The sequence below is a fragment of the Tachyglossus aculeatus genome (genome assembly GCF_015852505.1).
Source record: "Tachyglossus aculeatus isolate mTacAcu1 chromosome 12 unlocalized genomic scaffold, mTacAcu1.pri SUPER_6_unloc_3, whole genome shotgun sequence".
NCBI classification, from domain to species: Eukaryota; Metazoa; Chordata; class Mammalia; order Monotremata; family Tachyglossidae; genus Tachyglossus; species Tachyglossus aculeatus.
In genome coordinates, this window is record NW_024044830.1 from 285,673 (window position 1) to 304,845 (window position 19,173).

The following is a 19,173-nucleotide window of genomic DNA, read 5'->3' on the forward strand; positions in this document are numbered from 1 at the left end:
GTCCCCCTCTCCATCCCCCCATCTTACCTCCTTCCCTTCCCCACAGCACCTATATATATGTATATATGTTTGCACATATTTATTACTCTATTTATTTATTTATTTATTTATTTTACTTGTACATATCTATTCTATTTATTTTATTTTGTTAGTATGTTTGGTTTTGTTCTCTGTCTCCCCCTTTTAGACTGTGATCCCACTGTTGGGTAGGGACTGTCTCTATATGTTGCCAATTTGTACTTCCCAAGCGCTTAGTACAGTGCTCTGCACATAGTAAGCGCTCAATAAATACGATTGATGATGACGATGATTAAGACTGTGAGCCCTGTGTGTGACAGGGACAGTGTCCAACACAATTACCTTTTTCTACCCCAGTGCTTAAGACAGTGCGTAGCACATAGTAAGTGCTTAAGAAATGCCATAATTATTGGTATTATTATGGGATTATACTGAAGAAAGAAGATGGAAATAATAATCTCATTGATCATTTTCTGTCAACCATTGGTATTCACTGAGTGCTTACTGTGTGCTATTCATTCCACTAAGCACTTGGGAGAGTACAGTGCAACAGAGTTGGTAGACTTGTTTCCTACCCTTAGGGAATTTAGTGTCTAGTAAAAGGCCCTACAATCTAGTGGAAACATTGTTTATTCTGCTAGTATTAAACCAGTGCTGAGTACATGTTTGTTGCCAGAGAGCAGCTCACTCCTCGCCCCAAAGGACTTATGTAAATATCCTTATACTCTACTATTTCTCTCCCATCTGTCATTCATTTAAATATTTGTCTCCCAAGCTAGTCTGTAAGGTTTTTTAGTTGTATGGTGGTCGATGCTATTTATTGAGTGCTTACTGTGTGCAGAGTACTGTACTAAATACTTATGAGAGCACAATTTGACGGACTTGGCAGACCCTGTACCTGTCTGGAATGTGGTGTTGGGGTTTATGGGATCCATAGCCACAGGGCACCCTGGGACCAATTCTCTTCTGGTTTTCCAGGCTACAAGGCCACAGCCTGGACCCTGACCCTAACCCCATCCAATGGATCTGAAAAAGAAGCCATTCTCTCCCTGAGTCTGAAGGGCTTGTAGTCGACCTACCCTCCAGCGGCCAAAGTAGGGGACACGTGCCTGGGCAAACTCACATTGATTCGGGAAAAGGGTTTTTTTTTTCTCTCTAGTATTTGTTAAGTGCTGAGTGAGTGCCAGGCACTGTTTTAAGTTCTGGGATAGGTGCAGAGTGGTCAGGTTGAACCCAGTCTATTTTACACACGGGGCTCAAATTCTTAATTCCCATTTGATAGATGAGGGAATGGAGGCCCAGAGAAGTGAAGTGACCTGCTCAAGGACATCCTCAAGACAAATGGAGGAGCTGGGATTAGAACCCACATTCTATCCACTAGGCCTTGCTGCTTCTCAACTCCAGCTGAAGTCTTCAGGACCTATCAGGGTTGTGCCTGACTGTTTCCACATCTGCCCACGACTGATTTTCAAAATCTCTCACTACCCGCTCCTCTCCCCAACCACAAGGAGGGAGAAGGACACCACCCCAATCCCCGAAGCAGGTAGAAGCTCACAGACCTGGCTACTCCCAGGGCCCCAGTTTCAACACTTCCCCGGAACCCAGCCTGGGGGTGGTGGGACAGACCCAAAGACATAGCTCTGTTGCAGGAAGATTACTGCATTCGATAGGAAACTAGGAGCATGAATTAAATCAGATGCTGTGCTAGAAGGAACTGACCGATTACTCAGAGCATGAGCAGGCCAATGAGCAGGTCAATCTGCAGTTCAGTTTTCCTGCAGTTTGTATCTTCTGCAACACCTAGTACAGTGCCAATTAAAAAAAATACCATTGATTGATTATATCTCTTAGTTTTATATTATGTGATTCTTTTCCGGGCTGTCCTTTGCCAGTCTCTCCACCCCTTTTTAGTTTGTGAGTCTGAGATCCAATACAAAAGACTCAGCTCTCAGGATGAAACAGAAACTTTCCTGTTTTGTTGGGTAATGTGCTCATGCTTTTGGATTTTCAGCTCTCCTGGGGAGAGGCTAGTTTTCCCTGACAGGTTCTTTCCAGATTTAAAGGACAATATTCTATTCATAGACAGTGAGCCCTTTGTGAGATGGTGTCCAATATGATTATCTTTTATCAACCTGAGTGCTCAGCACAGGGCCTGGCACATAGTAAGTGCCTAGTCAATGCCATCATCATTTCACTCTTGCCTGACAATTCAGAACACAAACTATCCAAATAGAAGGATATGAAAGGCACTAATCAGTCCCTCTCTACAGTTATTTGGAAGAATATTGAAGCTTTAGTTGAGGAACGAAAGGATTAATTCCAGCTCCACCACTTCTCTGTTCCCCAGTTACCTCATCTGTAAAATGGGGACTAAGACTGGGAGTCCCACAGGGAACAGGGACTCTGTCCAACTTGATTTGCTTGTATCCACCCCAGAGCTTAGTACAGTGCCAGGTACATAGTAAGCACTTAACATATACCATTCTTATTATTGTTATTATAATTATTATTATCATTAATGTCGAGGAGGTCCTGGTGGAGAGCTTTACCATTCAGGACGTAACCAATTCCCAAAGATGACAGCTCTGAAGACGATTATGAGAAGCAGCGTGGCTCAGTGGAAAGAGCCCAGGCTTGGGAGTTAGAGGTCTTGGGTTCTAATCCCAACTCTGCCACATGTCTGGTGTGTGACTTTGGGCAAGTCACTTAACTTCTCTGTGCCTCAATTGCCTCATCTGTAAAATGGGGAGGAAGACTGTGAACCCCACATGGGGCAACATTTCACCTTGTATCCCCCAGCACTTAGTGCTTTACACATAGTAAGCACTTAACAAATGCCATTATAATTATTATGAACATTATTATCATTATTATTTTTGTTACATGTAAAGTGCCAAGGATACCACGAGGCAATGCAGAGAACCACTAAGTCGTGCCATTTAGAAACAGGCAAGAAACCCCGGCTACCACAGGTGAAAGTGATGCCAATTTGTACTTCCCAACAGCTTAGTAAAGTGTTCCGCACACAGTAAGCACTCAATAAATACGATTCAATGAATGAATGAATGAATGAATGAAGTGATGATCTAAAAGTCAGTCAGTCAGTCATATTTTTTGAGCGCTTACTGTGTGCAGAGTCCAGCTCTAAGCACTTGGGAGATTACAATATAGTAATAAACAGCTGCCCACAACAAGCTTACAGTCCAGAAGAAGAGGTAAACATTAATGTAAATGAATGAATTACAGTTAGGGATATTAGTGAAGCAGCCTGGCTCAGTGGAAAGAGCACGGGTTTGAGAGTCAGAGGTCATGGGTTAGAATCCTGGCTCCACCACTTGTCAGCTGTGTGACCTTGGGTAAGCCACTTAACTTCTCTGGGCCTCAGTTCCCTCATCTGTAAAACGGGGATTAAGACTGTGAGCCCCACGTGGGAAAACCTGATTACTTTGTATCCTCCAAGCACTTAGAACAGTACAGTGCTTTGCACATAGTAAGCACTTAAAAAATACCATCATCATCATTATTATTATTAGTGCTCTTTGGCTGGGGGATGTTGATTAATAAAGGAGATTAATTAATAAAGGCAATGCAGAAGGGAGAGTTTGATTTTCACTCCAAATTCAGCCCCACCGTACATATGTACACATCCTTCTACTCTACCATTTCCTCTATCTGAAATTTATTTTAATATTTGTCTTTTTGTTGCTGTTTAATAGTATTTGCTAAGCATTTACTATGTGCCAGGCACTCTACTAAGCACTGGGGTAGATACAAGGTAATCAATTTGGACACAATCCTTGTCCCACGTGGGGCTCACATCTTATTCCCCATTTTACAGGTGATGTAACTGAGTCACAGAATAGTTAGGTAACTTGCCCAAGATCACACAGAGGACTGGGATTCAGGGGACCTGGGTTCTAATTCCAGGTCTGAGGCCGGTCTGCTCTGTAATCTTGGACAAGTCATGTAACTTCTCCCACTTCTGTGTTCTATCCATTAGGCCACACTGCTTCTCTGTCTTCATCTCCAGTTAGTAAGGTTCTCGAGAGTAGGAATCATGTCCACCACCTCTTGTATTTTACTTTCCCAAGTGCTTAATACAGTGCTCTGCATGTAGTAAGCACTCAATAAACAATAGTTGGATTAATTGTTTAATTGACCAAACATGCATGGTGGAAAGGATGACTATTTTTCAGTAACAAGAAAATTTTTCTGTCACATTTGAAAAATCATTTTTAAACATATGTATCATAGTAGGGCATGCTAAGCCTGCAAGGTAGACTGTGAGGGCTGGTATGGAATTGATCAACATTGCTCGCTTGCTTGCTTGCTTGATTATTGATTGTTCTACCCTCTGGGAGGTGCTCATGAGAAGGACAGTAATAAAAGTACGAGCCCGGATTGGGGACAGCGTGCAGCTGTGGGGCAAGGGTCTGCCAAGGGACCCAGGGAATAACCACAACTGTGTGTACACAGTGCTGTCTCTCGCCGTTGGATAACTGGGGGAGGATAGTCTGTGGAAGAGGATTAACAATGAGATCTGCTCCACATACCAGCTAAACCCACAGAGGTAACTTGCTAATGGGGTACTGGGAGAGGACTAGCTTGGGGTCCAGCCTCCCAGCTTTATTATTGACCTCACAGACTAAGCAAGTGGTTTTAGAAAGAGGAGCAATCCTTCATTTTAGATTTATATAATTCCTCTATATGAATTTCTAGCATGTAAATGTTTTATGTTAAACACTATTTGTCTGCCTCAGGAGTAACCATGTCTTCATCTTTTTTTTTTAATGGCATTTTTTAAGCACTTACTATGTGCAAAGCACTGTACTTCACCTTCATCGGGGACCTGGCAGTCATTACCCATGACCCATTTTCCTCCTGGTATCTCCCACCCAGAAGAGAACTGTGCCAGTGAGAGTATCGGTTAATGCTGGTGAGATGATTGCATTCCAGGATCTCATTCCTGGGGTCACTTTCCTGCCATTTGATTTTGAGTGGGATTCAGAGCTGGCATTGGTGTCAGTGCCAACTGCTCATGAGCTTTTGCCTTCTGGGGTAACATCTAGTTCTCCCTGGCATTTATAAAGTTGGATACTACAACTGCCTAAGAGATCTTGAACTTGATTTGGAGCTTGATGTCCTGGAATTGCTGCCTGTCATTTTGCCAAAAGTCCAGCTGACCTTTTAGATTCTGTTTTCTACAATGCATCAGTTGTGTTTATTGAGCGCTTACTGTGTGCAGAACAATGTACTAAGTGGTTGGGAGAGCACAACACAACAGAGAAGCAGCACTGCATAGTGCCTAGAGTATGGGCCTGGGAGTCAGTAGGTCATGGGTTCTAATCCTGACTCTGCCACTTGTCTGCTGTGTGATTTTGGGGAAGTCACTGCACTTTTCTGGGTCTCAGTTACCTCAAATGTAAAATGGGGATTGAAATTGTGATCCCCACGTGGGACAGAGGACTGTGCCCCACCCAATTTTTTTGTATCCATACAAGAGCTTAGTACATAGTAAGCTTTTAACAAATATCATAATCTCTGGGCCTCAGTTACCTCAAATGTAAAATGGGGATTGAAATTGTGATCCCCACGTGGGACAGGGGACTGTGTCCCACCCAATTTTTGCATCCATCCCAGAGCTTAGTACATAATAAGCTTTTAACAGATATCATAATCATTATTATTATTATTATTATTATCAGAGTTGATAGACATGTTTCCTGCCCACAATAAGCTTACAGTTTAGAGGATTTAAATTTCTACCTCTGGAAGCAGTGTTGCCTAATAGACAGAGCTTGGTCCTGGGAGACAGAGGACCAGGATTCTAATCCTGACTCTGACACTTATCTGCTGTGTGACCTTTGACAAGTCACTTCACTTCTCTATGCCTCAGTTACCTCATCTGAAAAAGATTAAGACTCTGAGACCCCTATGGGACAGGGATTGCATCCAAGTGTATTAGTTTTCATCTACCCCAGTGCTCAGTACTGTGCCTTGGATGTAGTAAGCACTTAACAAATACCATTACAAAATCCCCAGAGGGCAGAATTTGGTGACAGAATTAAGCTGTGCACTGCCCCTGCTCATGAAGCTCTATCCACTCCCCTTATCCCCAATGCACCATCCTGATAACTGAGAACAAATGACACTTTTCTACTCATATCTCCAGCTGCTCATTAGTAGAAAGGTATCATTTGTTCTCAGTTGCCAGGTGGATGTATAGGGAGCATTATATGAATATTTGATGCAAGAACACTCCAAACCACTGAAATGTCTGGGTTTTCTTTTCCCTATGATCTTCACAGGTCCTTGCAGTGACTAGATTTCAGGATAAGGGATCCTATTTTCTAACTGTTTTACCAGTAGGTATCATTGCTTGTAGTTTTGAACATCCATTCAACATTTTTCATATACTGAGTCAGATTGTCTCCATGCTCCCATTATTCTCTGGTTGGATTTACATTTAAACCCTCCTCCTCTTCCTCTCCCAATAAGAAGAAGAAGAAGAAAAAAAAATCTTCTTTGCCAGATTTTTTCCCCCAATCAGGACCACTTTAAACGCAATTACCTCTGCTACATGTCAATCAGCTGCATTTTACTCATTCATTCATTCAATCAATTGTATTTATTGAGGTCTTATGTGTGCAGAGTACTGTACTAAATGCTTGGGAGAGTACAACAGGACAATAAGCAGATATGTTCTCTGCCCACAACGAGCTTACAGTGTAGAGGATTTAAATGGGGGTCAAGAAAAATAGAGCATTGTTAACTGTTGGGGATATCACAGGCTAACCAAGTCTGCACTCACCAGCCCAGACCCAGGATTAGGTAGCAGAAGGGCAGCGAGTGGGTAGGTCCTGCTCCATTTGCTCTTTTTATTTCACCCTCCATGCATGTCCCAAAGGTATTCTAGCCCAAGAAAGGTGGGTATACCTTTTCCATGGAGGAAAGTATGAAATTCAACTCCACACATCTTATATTCGTTGATTCCTCTCCCCAGGCTTTTACTGTGAACAACTGCCCCTTCTATTAACACACCTCCTGAGGTTGCCAGGGTTTTGTACATCAGAAGAGAGATTTTCACTCAACAACATTGTACAGACTGAATCCAGGCACCAGGAAGCCAATAAACAACTTATCTTTTCCTGTATTCTTTTAATTGGCTAATTCAAAACAGGCGCTTTGGGGGAATACTGGATCTTCAGCTCCTGGCCTCCACCCCAAGCCTCAAGTGCTTATGTATGTATCTTTAATTTATTTATTTGTACACATATCAGTCTGCCCCTCTAGACTGTAAACTCACTGTGGACAGGGATTGTGTCTCCCAATTCTATTGTTTCATACCCTACCAAGCTAATAATAATAATAATAATAATAATAATAATAATAATAATAATAATTGTGGCATTTCTTAAGTATTTAGTATGTGCCAGGCACTGTACTAAGTGCTGGGGTAGATACAAGCTAATCAGATTGGACACAGTCCCTGTACCAGATAGGGCTAAACTCTTAATCCCCATTTTATAGATGAGGTAACTGAGGCACAGAGAAGTTAAGTGACTTGCTCAGGGTCACAAAGCAGATGAGTGGTGGAATGGGATTAGAACCCAGGTTCTTCAGACTCCCAGACACGTACACACAGTAAGTGCTCTAGAGCTGAGTGACAGAGTTGAGGGACAGAGCTGAGGGACTACTCACTTCCATACTATGCCCTCTTTGACTGGAGCCCTGGGCGGGTTCGGGGGTGGGGTTAATGAGAAATCATTACTCTGAAGTATGGAGTTACATGCAGCATTTGGACTGGCCAGAAGTTTGGCTGATATCACAGGACCAGGCCAGGCTGGAAAATAATGGCCCAAGAGCATGGGACCCAGTGGCCCCAACATTTGGAGAAGGCTTTGGTGGTTTTTCAGTCAGACATTCACTGGACTCCTATCTTCAAATCTGTCCTGAAGTAAAAGGCAGGTGTCCCCTGAAATGACAGTCAATCAATGTTACTTTGTGCAGAGCCCTATCTATATTACTACTACTACTACTACTACTACTACTACTACTACTACTACTACTACTACTACTACTACTTTTACTACTATGACTACTACTACTGCTGGTATTTGTTAAATGCTAACCATGTGTCAAGCAGTATACTAAGTGCTGGAGTGGATACAAACAAATTGGGTTAGACACAGTACCTGTCCTACATAGGGCTCACAGTCTTAATCCCTGTTTTACAGATGAAGTAATTGCGACACAGAGAAGTGAAATAATTTGTCCAAGGTCACACAGCAGACATGTGGCAGAGATAGGGTTAGAACCCATGACTTTCTGACTCCTCAGCCCATGGTCTAATCACTATGTCATGATGCTCCTACTAAGTGCTCAGGAGAGAACAACACAGTAGAATTAGCAGACATGTTCCCTGCCCTTAACAAGCTTACAATCTGAAGAGGGACACAGATATTACTATGAATGAATAATCAATTTAGGATTTAGAATTTAAATTTATTTACAGTAATTTATATTAAGGTCCTGTGGGATTGGGAGTGGGGCAAATATCAAATGTCCAAAAGTCACAGATCCAAGTGCACTGATAGACCATGCCTCCATACTCCCTTCTCTGATGCTTCCGCTGTTTAGCTCTGGCCTGAATACTTGTGCAGATGAAAACTGAATATTTCTTTCATTGTTGTGTCATTGCTGTTATCATTCAACATGTTTTTGTTATGATTTTTGCTGTTTTTGCTGAGAGAGCACAGTGGTGTCTGCTGTCAGTGAAATCTCATTGTTCTGTGAACACAGCCTCAGCCTCTTCTCCCTACCAGCTGCTTCACAATGTGAGCCCCTCAGTACAATGTTACCACGAGGGGAATGTGGATAACTCAAGCAAACACCATTACTACACTGAAAAACCACTCAAGGGCACATTCTTCGGTGGTAGAACAGTCCTTTCCCCTATTAGTCATTGGTATCAGAAACACTCACTCAAAAGGCAAGGGCCAGAAAAGACACACTGCTCAATCTGAAAGGATGAAGTGTATAGGTTTGCAAGTAGTTCTCTTTAAAAAACACTCATACTGCAGTCTCACCATGAGCAAAATTGTCTTCAAACCATAGGCCAAAGATTGCTGCTAATGATCTGAAATGCCAAATTTATTTTAATAGTGTTTGTTAAGCATTTATTATGTACCAGGCACTGTCCACAGAGCTGGGGTAGATCCAAGGTTGGACACAGTCCATGTCCCACCTGGGTCTTGCAATCTTAATTCCCTTTTTTACAGATGAGGTAACTAGAGTACAGAGAAGTTATGTGACTTGCTCAAAATCACACTGCAGACAAGTGGAGGATCTGGGATTAGAACTCAGGTCTTCTGACTCCCAGCAAAGTGCTGTTTCCACTAGCCATGCTATTTTGATTTTGTCCGTTTTCTTCCACTTTTTTCCATTTTGCCACTGTAGAGTGTAACCAGATGAAACAGACTATTTTGAGGAATTGGGACATATTTGAAGATCATTAAAAGTTTCACGAAGAGAAAGTTCCAGCAAACCTTTTCCTCTCCCCATAAAGTACCCTGAATTGTCTGGCAAAAGAACTAATTCATTTCAGAAAGACTGAGCCAGTGTCAGAACAAGCATCAGATTCAGAGCCCCAGCTGGGATGGGTCTGTTTGAACTGACGTGAGTGGAATGAACAGCTGAATCGGTTCTCCTCCCAACATTTCCCATTCTTTTCTGAAAAGAGGTTGGATTGCTGGGATTGAAACCAATAAAGATGCCAGTTTATAGTCAGTCAATAGAAGAATGCTGCTTTCTTTTCTGTTTCGTTCTGTTTGCCCTTGCTCTCATCCAGTATAAATTAATCAAGGAGTAATGTCCCATTTAAATTTCCCCAGATCCTTGAGTTGGACATGATCAGCCAGGTCAAGATGAACTTTTAATGTCTGTGGACTGGGGTGGAATATTCTGAGACTCTGTGCAGTGAAAAGGAAGCAGCATGGCCTGGAGGAAAAAGTACAGGTCTGGAAGTCAGAGGACATGGGTTCTAATCACAGCTTCTCCACTTGTCTCCTTGTGTATGTCACTTAATTTCTCTGTGCCTCAGTTCCCTCATATGTACAATAGGGATTAAAACTGTGAGCCCTCTGTGGGACAGAGACTGTGTCTAACACATTTATCTTGTATCTATCCCAGTGCTTAGATTAGTGCTTGGCTCATAGTAAGCACTTAATAAATACCACAGTTCATTAATCTCTATTTAAAAGATAGGACCATCTTGCTGTTAGACACACAAGCATAATGCATGGATTTGGAAAGGAGACTAGCACTATATTTGTTTGAGAAGTCACCTGTCAGCCTTCATCAATCAATATTATTTATCGTGCTCTTGCTATGTGCAGAGCACTGTACTAAGAGGAATAAGTACTTCTAATGGATAAGAAGGGAAAAGAAGAAAGAAGAAAGAAGTTCAAATCCCCCAACCTCGACCGGGGCCCCTGGGGTCTCAGGGTCCCCCCCCCATATTCTCAGTGAACATAAGACCGTGGTCAGGGAGAGTCAGTTGAGTGTGAAGACTCTAGCCACTTATACTCCACGCAGTCAATGGTATGTATTAATTACATGTACTGAGTACTTCCTTTGTGCAGCCCTTGGGAAAGTGCAATACAGTGGAGTTGTTAGACATGAGCTGTACCCATAAAGAACTTCCAGTCAGTAGGGGTCACAGACATTTAAATAAACGACAGAAGAAATGGTAAAGAAGCAGCATGGCAAAGTGGATATTCATTCATTCATTCAATCGTATTTATTGAGTGCTTACTGTGTGTAGAGCACTGTACTAAGTGCTTGGATAGTACAATTTGGCAACCAATAGAAACAAACCCACTCGAAGAATGGGCTCACATTCTGGTAGGAGGGAGACAGACAACAATACAAAACAAAACAAGTAGACAGACATCAATAGCATCACTATAAATGAATAGAATTATAAGTATATACACATCATAGAAAATGGGGCTGGGATTCCACACGTCATGGGTTCTAATCCCAGCCGCACCAGATGCCTGCATGTGTGACCTTGGGCGAGTGAGTCACTTCACTTGCCAGCGGCTCAGTTACCTCCCCTGTAAAAATGGGGATTGAGACTGTGATCTCCACGAGACAGTGATACCCTCGTTTGGACTGTTTCCAACCTGTTTTGCCTGTATCCATTCCGGTGCTTAGTACAGTGCCTGAGACAGAATAAGTGTTTAATAAATACCATAATGATTAATGATTATTAGAGTATTAGAGTATTATTAGAATTATTATTATATTATATTCTATAATTATTGTAATTATTAGAGTATTATATTATTATTAGAGTATAAGGATATGTCAATAAGTGCTGAGTACAAGTGTTGCCAACTTGTACTTCCCAAGCGCTTAGTACAGTGCTCTGCACACAGTAAGCGCTCAATAAATATGATTGATTGATTGATTGAGGGGTTGGGGTGAGTATCAAAATCAAGAGAATAGTACAGCACCAAGTACAGGGTCCACACAGAGGGGAGGGCAGATAAGGGAAATGAGGGCTTAGTTAGGAAAGGCCTCTTGGAGGAGATTTGATTTTTGGAGGGTTTCAACAGTGGGGAGGGTGATGGAAGGTGACATATGAACGAAGAGGAGTTCCAGGCCCAAGGGAGGATGTGGGCAAGGGGTCTGGCAGCAGAGCCCAGCTGATGGTGGGGCTCTAATGATCTTGGGGATAGTGGGGAGCTGGAAGGACTTGTAGGATGGAGAGCTAGAGCCCAGACACAACCCCCCTATAAAATCCAGGAAGGAGCAGAAGCCACCACCTCCCAGGGACCCCGAGGACCCCATTCTCTTGGTTTCTAGTTTGGAGGCTGGGCCAAAAATGCAGCGAGGATGTAGAGAAGGTTCTGTGTGTCCTTAGAAACGTGAATTTGTCATTCTCTTTTCCCCTTCTCTGGGCCCCCATCTAGACTCTAAGACTACCCAGCGTGGACGAGAGGGATCCTAGAGAAAGGGGTCTACATGTGGGTGGTGGGGACCTGATTTAAGGGGTGGTACCATGTTGCGGGCTGATGACTGGATATGGAAGTGGTGAAGGGTAGGCACTGTGAGTGAGCAATTATGGTGAGTAAGCAGAAGGCCAGGCCCTAGGAGTCAGCCAATCAGTCAAATAATGCTATTTGTTAAGCATTTACTATGTTCAAAGCTCTGTACTAAGCACAGGGGCAGATCATCATCATCATCAATCGTATTTATTGAGCGCTTACTATGTGCAGAACACTGTACTAAGCGCTTGGAAAGTACAAATTGGCAACACATAGAGACAGTCCCTACCCAACAGTGGGCTCACAGTCTAAAAATGCAGATTAGCTTGCAGATGCAAGCTAATCAGGTTAGACATAGTCCATGTCCTACATGAGGTTGTCCTGCATGAGGTTAAAGAGTCTTGACTGAGTGGCCATTGCGGCCAGAGCACTGGACCAAGGACAAACTGTCAGTAGAGGGTATTGATGAGGACGACAGAGAGGGCAGAGTAGAGGACCTTATGGTCTCCTGTATATAATAATACTAGTATTTGATAAGCACTTACTATGTGGCAAGCATTGTTCTATATGCTGGGGTAGATGAAAGCTAATCAGACTGAACACAGTCCCTGTCCCAGCCGCAGTCACAGTCCAACATGGGACTCATGGTCTTAATTCCCGTTTTACAGATGAGGTAACTGAGGCACAGAGAAGCAAAGCTACTTGTGCAAGGTCAGACAGCAGACAAACGATGGAGCTGGGATGAGAATCCTGGTCCTTCAGACTTACTGGTTTCTGCTCTATCTACTATGTGACAAAACACTGAATGAACCATCCAGAAGTCATCGTGTCCAAACCCTGCCTGCGGGCCTCAGTCTGAGGACTGTGTCAGTCAGTTAGTCATTCATATTTATTGTATTTACAGTATGCAGAGGAGGATGAGCAAGAGGATGAGGATGAGGAGGGCGAAGAGTAGCAGATGGTAAGAAGGAGAAGAGGAGGATGCAAATGAGGAAAAGGAGGAGGAGGAGGAGAAGGAGGAGAAGATGATGATGATGACACAGTGGAGAATTGGCAGAGCTGGGATTAGAACGCAGATCCTTCTGACTCTCAGACCTGTGCAGTATCCACCATGCCACCCTGATTCTCAATTTATTTTAATGTCAAACTCTCCCAATTAGCCTGTGAGTTCCTCAATGGCAGGGGTCTTGTGTACCAAATCTATCGTAGTCTCCCACGTGCTTAATACAGTGCTCCATAAAAGCTACTGATTGACAGGAGATTACACTCCAAAATCACTCTATCCCTTTAATTTGCCCAATTCTGAAAAATCGAAGTGATCCTTCAGCCCAGTAAGGGGAAGATGAAATTCTTCTGCCAGCCATGTTCGAAATTCAATTAATCAATCATATTTCAATCAATCGTGTGTGCCAAACACTCTACTAAGCACTTGGGAGAGTACAGTAGAATACAGTTGGTAGCCACATTCCCTGCCTATGGCGAGATTACAATCTACCTGACATAAAAGCAGCCCATAGTTGAGCTTTCCTCTTTAATAGCCCATATGCTCATAATGGGCAGGAAACATGTCAGCTAATTCTGTTGTATTGTACTCTCCAAGGGTCTTAGTACAATGCTCTGCACACAGTAAGTGCTCAGTAAATATGACTTATAGATTCATTACCTGGGGAAGCTGAAGTCACCTGTCTTGAAAACTGTTTTTGCCCCAAGACATCATTACAATGAACACTTGCTCTTCACTTTGAACATGTAGGTCATTGCTGGCTATAATACCAATGAAGTGACTTACTGAAAACAGCAGAAATCCACACTCTCCATATCACCTGTTCAAAAGTGTTTAAGAATTAGGGAAAAATATTGGTATATCCAGAAAAGTATTTGTTCCCATGAATCTCTGTCCTAAACTGGAACGGTGTTCAAACCAACATGAGATGGAGGTCCACAAGAACAAAGGCCAAAGTTTTCCAGGAAGCTATGAAGAAAGAGCAGACTGCTCAAGACCAGCTGTTAGAGTTGATCTTTTGTTAAGTATAATAGTGATCTCCATTGTTAAGGTCATTGTGGATCGGGAACCTCTCTACACACTCTGTTATACTGTTCTATTGTACTTTCCCAAGTACTTAGTGTGCAGGGCTTTGCATGCAGTAAGTACTCAATAAATAGGGTTGCTTGATTATAATAAGGACATAGGTTGATTAATAATAGAACTCTTCCAAAAATACACATTTCTGCCATCAGGTATGAAGGAACTGCTACCTTGCTGGTTCAATCGCACCCTCTCCCGACTGGATTAACTGCATCAGCCTCCTCTCTGATATCCCATCCTCCTGTCTATCCCCACTTCAATATATCCTAGCTCCACCGCTTGTCAGCTGTGTGGCTTTGGGTAAACTGCTTAAGTTCTCTGTGCCTCAGTTATGTCATCTGTAAAACTGGGGATTAAGATTGTGAGCCCCACATGGGACAACCTGATCTCCTTGAATCCTCCCCAGCGCTTAGAACAGTGCTTTGCACATAATAAGCCCTACAAATACCAAAATTATAATTATTATTATCACTTCATTCTGCTGCCTGGATTATCTCTGTACAGAAACGCTCTGGGCAGGTTACTCCTCTCCTCAAAAATCTCCAGTGGCTGTCTATCAACCTACGAATCAAACAAAAACTCCTCACTTCAGATAATGTAATTAGAGAAGCAGCGGGGCTCAGTGGAAAGAGCACGGGCTTTGGAGTCAGAGGTCATGGGTTCAAATCCTGGCTCTGCCAATTGTCACCTGGGTGACTTTGGGCAAGTCACTTAACTTCTCTATCATCATCATCAATCGTATTTATTGAGCGCTTACTGTGTGCAGAGCACTGTACTAAGCGCTTGGGAAGTACAAATTGGCAACATAACATCTATGTCTCAGTTCCCTCATCTGTAAAATGGGGATTACATGTAGGATGTGGAACCGATCTCACTGTTAATCCTCTTCCACAGACTATCTTCCCTCAAGTATCCAGTGGTGAGAAACAACTTTGTGTACATACAGTTGAGGTTATTCCCTGGTCTCGTGGCAGACCCTTGCTCCACAGCTGGGCGCGGTCCCCTATCCAAACTCATATTTTTATTACCGTACTTCGAGTGCCTCCCAAAGCGTAGAGCAATCAGTAGTCAATCAATCAACCAAACGAGCAATGTTGGTCTATTCCCTACCAGCTCACACAGTCTACCTTGCAGGCTTAGCATGCCCTTCTATGTTACATAGGCTTAAAAATGATCTTTCAAATATGACAGAAAAATTTTCTTGTTACAGAAAAATAGTCATCCTTTCCACCGTGCATGTTTGGTCAAATTAACCAATTAATCCATCTATTATTTATTGAGTGCTTACTACGTGCAGAGCACTGTATCAAGCACTTGGGAGAGTAAAATACAAGTGGTAGTGGACATGATCCCTACTCTCGAGAACCTTACGAACTAGAGGCAAAGACATAGAAGCAGTGTTGCCTAATGGATAGAACACAGGAGTGGGAGAAGTTACATGACCTGTCCAAGATTACAGAGAAGACCTGTATCAGACCTGGAATTAGAACCCAGGTCCCCTGAATCCCAGTCCTGCTGTGAGATCTTGGACAAGTTACCTAACTTTTCTGTGACTCAGTTACCTCATCTGTAAGATGGGGATAAGACTGTGAGCCCCACGTGGGACAAGGATTGTGTCAAAACTGATTACCTTGTATCTACCCCAGTGCTTATTAGAGTGCCTGGCACATAGAAAATGCTTAACAAATACTATTAAACAGCAACAAAAAGACAGTAATTAAACTACACTTCAGATAGAGGAAATGGCAGAGTAGAAAGATGTGTACATATGCACGGTGGGGCTGAAGCTGGAGTGAAAATCAAGCTCTCCCTTCTGCATTGCCTTGACTTGCTCCTTTTATCAATCCCCACCCCCCAGCCTTACAGGACTAATATCCCTAATTTATTCACTTACATTAATGTCTACCTCTCCCTCTAGGCCTTAAGCTTGTTGTGGGCAGTGTATGTGTCTGTTCATTGCTATATTGTTCTCTCCCAAGTACATAGAGCTGGACTCTGCACACAGTAAATGCTCAATAATGTGACTGACTGACTGACTTTTAGAACATCACTTCATTCATTCATTCAATTGTATTTATTGAGCAGTTACTGTGTGCAGGGCACTGTACTAAGCGCTTGGGAGAGTGCAAATCGGCATCACTTTCACTTACATGATAGCTGGGGTATCCTGCCTGTTCCCAAGTGGCGCCACCTAGTGGTTCTCTGCATTGCCTTGTGACATCCTTGGCACTTTCCACATAATCGTCTTCAGTGCTGTTATCTTGGGGAACTGGTTGTGCCCTGAATGGTAAATCTTCCCAATAAGACCACCTCGACATTAATGACATTAATAATTATCATAACAATAGTAAGAATAATATATGCTAAGCACTTACTATGTACCTGGCACTGTACTAAGCTCTGGGGTGGATACGAGAAAATCAAGTTGGACAGAGTCCCTGTCCTCTGTGGGACTCCCAGTCTTAGTCCCCATTTTACATATGAGGTAACTGAGGAACAGAGAAGTGAAGTGAGTTGCCCAAGGTCATGCAGCAGACAAGCGGAGGGGCCGGAATTAATAATAATGATGACATTTGTTAAGTGTTTACTATGTGCCAAGCACTGTTCTAAGCGCTGGGAGGGATACAAGGTAATCTGGTTGTCCTATGTGGGGCTCACGGTCTTACTCCCCATTTCCAGATGAGGTAACTGAGGCCCAGAGAAGTGAAGTGGTTTGCCCAAAGTCACACAGCTGACAACTGGCAGAGCCAGGATTAGAACCCACGACCTCTGACTCTCAAGCCCGGGCTCTTTCCACTGAGCCATGCTGCTTCTTTTAATTAATCCTTTCATTCTTCAACTAAAGCTTCAATATGCTTCCCAAGAACTGTTGGGAAGGACTGATCAGGGCCTTTTGTAGTCTTCTGCTTGAATAGCTTATGATCTGAATTGTCATGTAAGAGTGAAATGATGATAGCATTGATTGGGCACTTACTATGTGAAAGACCCTGTGCTGAGCACTCAGGTTTATACAAGATAATCAGATTGGACACCATCTCACAAAGGGCTCACCATCTAAGAATATAATATTGTTCTTTAAATCTGGAAAGAACCTGCAAGGGAAGACTAGCCTCTCCCCAAGAGCACTGAAAATCCAAAAGCAAGAGCACATTACCCAACAAACCAGGAAATTTTCTGTTTCATCTTGAGAACTTAGTCTTTTGTATTGGATCTCTGACTCATAAACTAAAAAGAGATGGAGAGACTGGCAAAGGACATCCAGGGAAAGAATCACATAATACAAAACCAAAACATGTAATCAAACTGTATTAAGCACTTGGGAGAGTAAAATACAAGAGGTAGTGGACATGATCCCTACTCTCGAGAACCTTACGAACAAGACGCAAAGACATAGAAGCAGTGTGGCCTAATGGATAGAACACAGGAGTGGGAGAAGTTACATGACCTGTCCAAGATTACAGAGAAGACCTTTTTTTTTTGAATTGGCACTGTACTAGGTGCTGTGGAAGATACAAATTGCAGGAAAACTGAACTGCAGATTAACCAGAGGCCACGCCTGTTCCTTCCATTGCACAGCATCTGATTTCATTCACCATCCCAGTATCCTATCAAATGCAGTAATCTTCCTGTGACAGAGCCATGTCTTCCATCTGTCCCGCCATCCCCAGGCTAGGTCCTGAGGAAGAGTTGGAACTCGGGCCCTGGGTCTGTGAGCTGCTACCCACTTTGGGGACTGGGGTGGTGTCCTTCTCCCTCCTTGTTGATGGGGAGAAGAGCGAGGAGCAGGATTGTGAGGTTGTGGAAATCAGTCCTGGGCAGATGTGCGGATTGTCATTTACAATCCAGATCAGTCCTGAGGGCCTCAGCTGGAGTTGAGAAGCAGCATGGTCTAGTGGATAGAATGTGGGTTCTAATTCCAGCTTCTCCATTTGTCTGGAGGATGTCCTTCAACAGGTCACTTCATTCTCTGGTCCTCCATTCCCTCATCTATCAAATGGGAATTAAGAATCTGAGCCCCATGTGTAAAATGGACTGAATCCAACCTGACTGCACTGCACCTACCCCAGCACTTGAAACAATGCCTGGCACTTAGCCAGGGCTTAACAAATGCCAGAAAGAAAAAAAAAACTTTTTCCCATTCAACATGAGCCTGTCCAGCAACATGTCCCCTATTTTGATCATCAAGGTGGTAGGTCAGACCCAAGTATTTCAGTCTCAGGGAGGGGAGGGCTTCCTTCTCAGAGCCAGTAGATCGTGTCAGGGTCTGGGGCCAAGCTGCAGCCTTGTAGCCTGATAAACCAGGCTCAGGATTTGTCCTAGGATGCACTGCGGCCGTGAAACCCATAAGTCCCAATGCCACATTCCAAACAAGTGCAGGGTCCACCAACTCTGTCGAACTGTGCTCTTGTAAGCATTTGGTACAGTGCTCTGCACTCAGTAAGCACACAATAAATAGCATCCACCACCATACGATTAAAATAACATTCATTGAACTGTATTTACTGAGAGCTTTTTGTGTGCAGAGCACTGTACTAAGCACTTGGAAAGTACAATTCCTGCCCACACAGGGCTAATATTCTAGAAAGGAGAAGACAGACATCAAAACAAGGAAACAGGTATCTATATAAATAAAGCCATTCATTCATTCATTCATTCAATCACATTTATTGAGCACTTACTGTGTGCAGAGGTTGATAGGCAACCAATGGAGATTTTTGAGGAGTGAGGTGACATGCCCTGAACGTCTCTGTAGAAAGATAATCTGGGTTGCAGAGTAAAATATGGAGAGGCAGGCTGTTGGGAGGTCAGAAAGGAGGCTGATGCAGTAATCTAGTCTGGACAGGATGAGTGATTTTACTAACATGGTAGTGGTTTGGATGGTAAAGGGTGAAATTTGGCGATGTGAAGGTGAAACCGGCAGGAATTGGTGACTGATTCGATACGTGGAGTGAATGAGAGAGCAGAGTCAAGGAGGCCACCAAGGTTGTGGCATTGTAGAAAAACTTCCCTAGA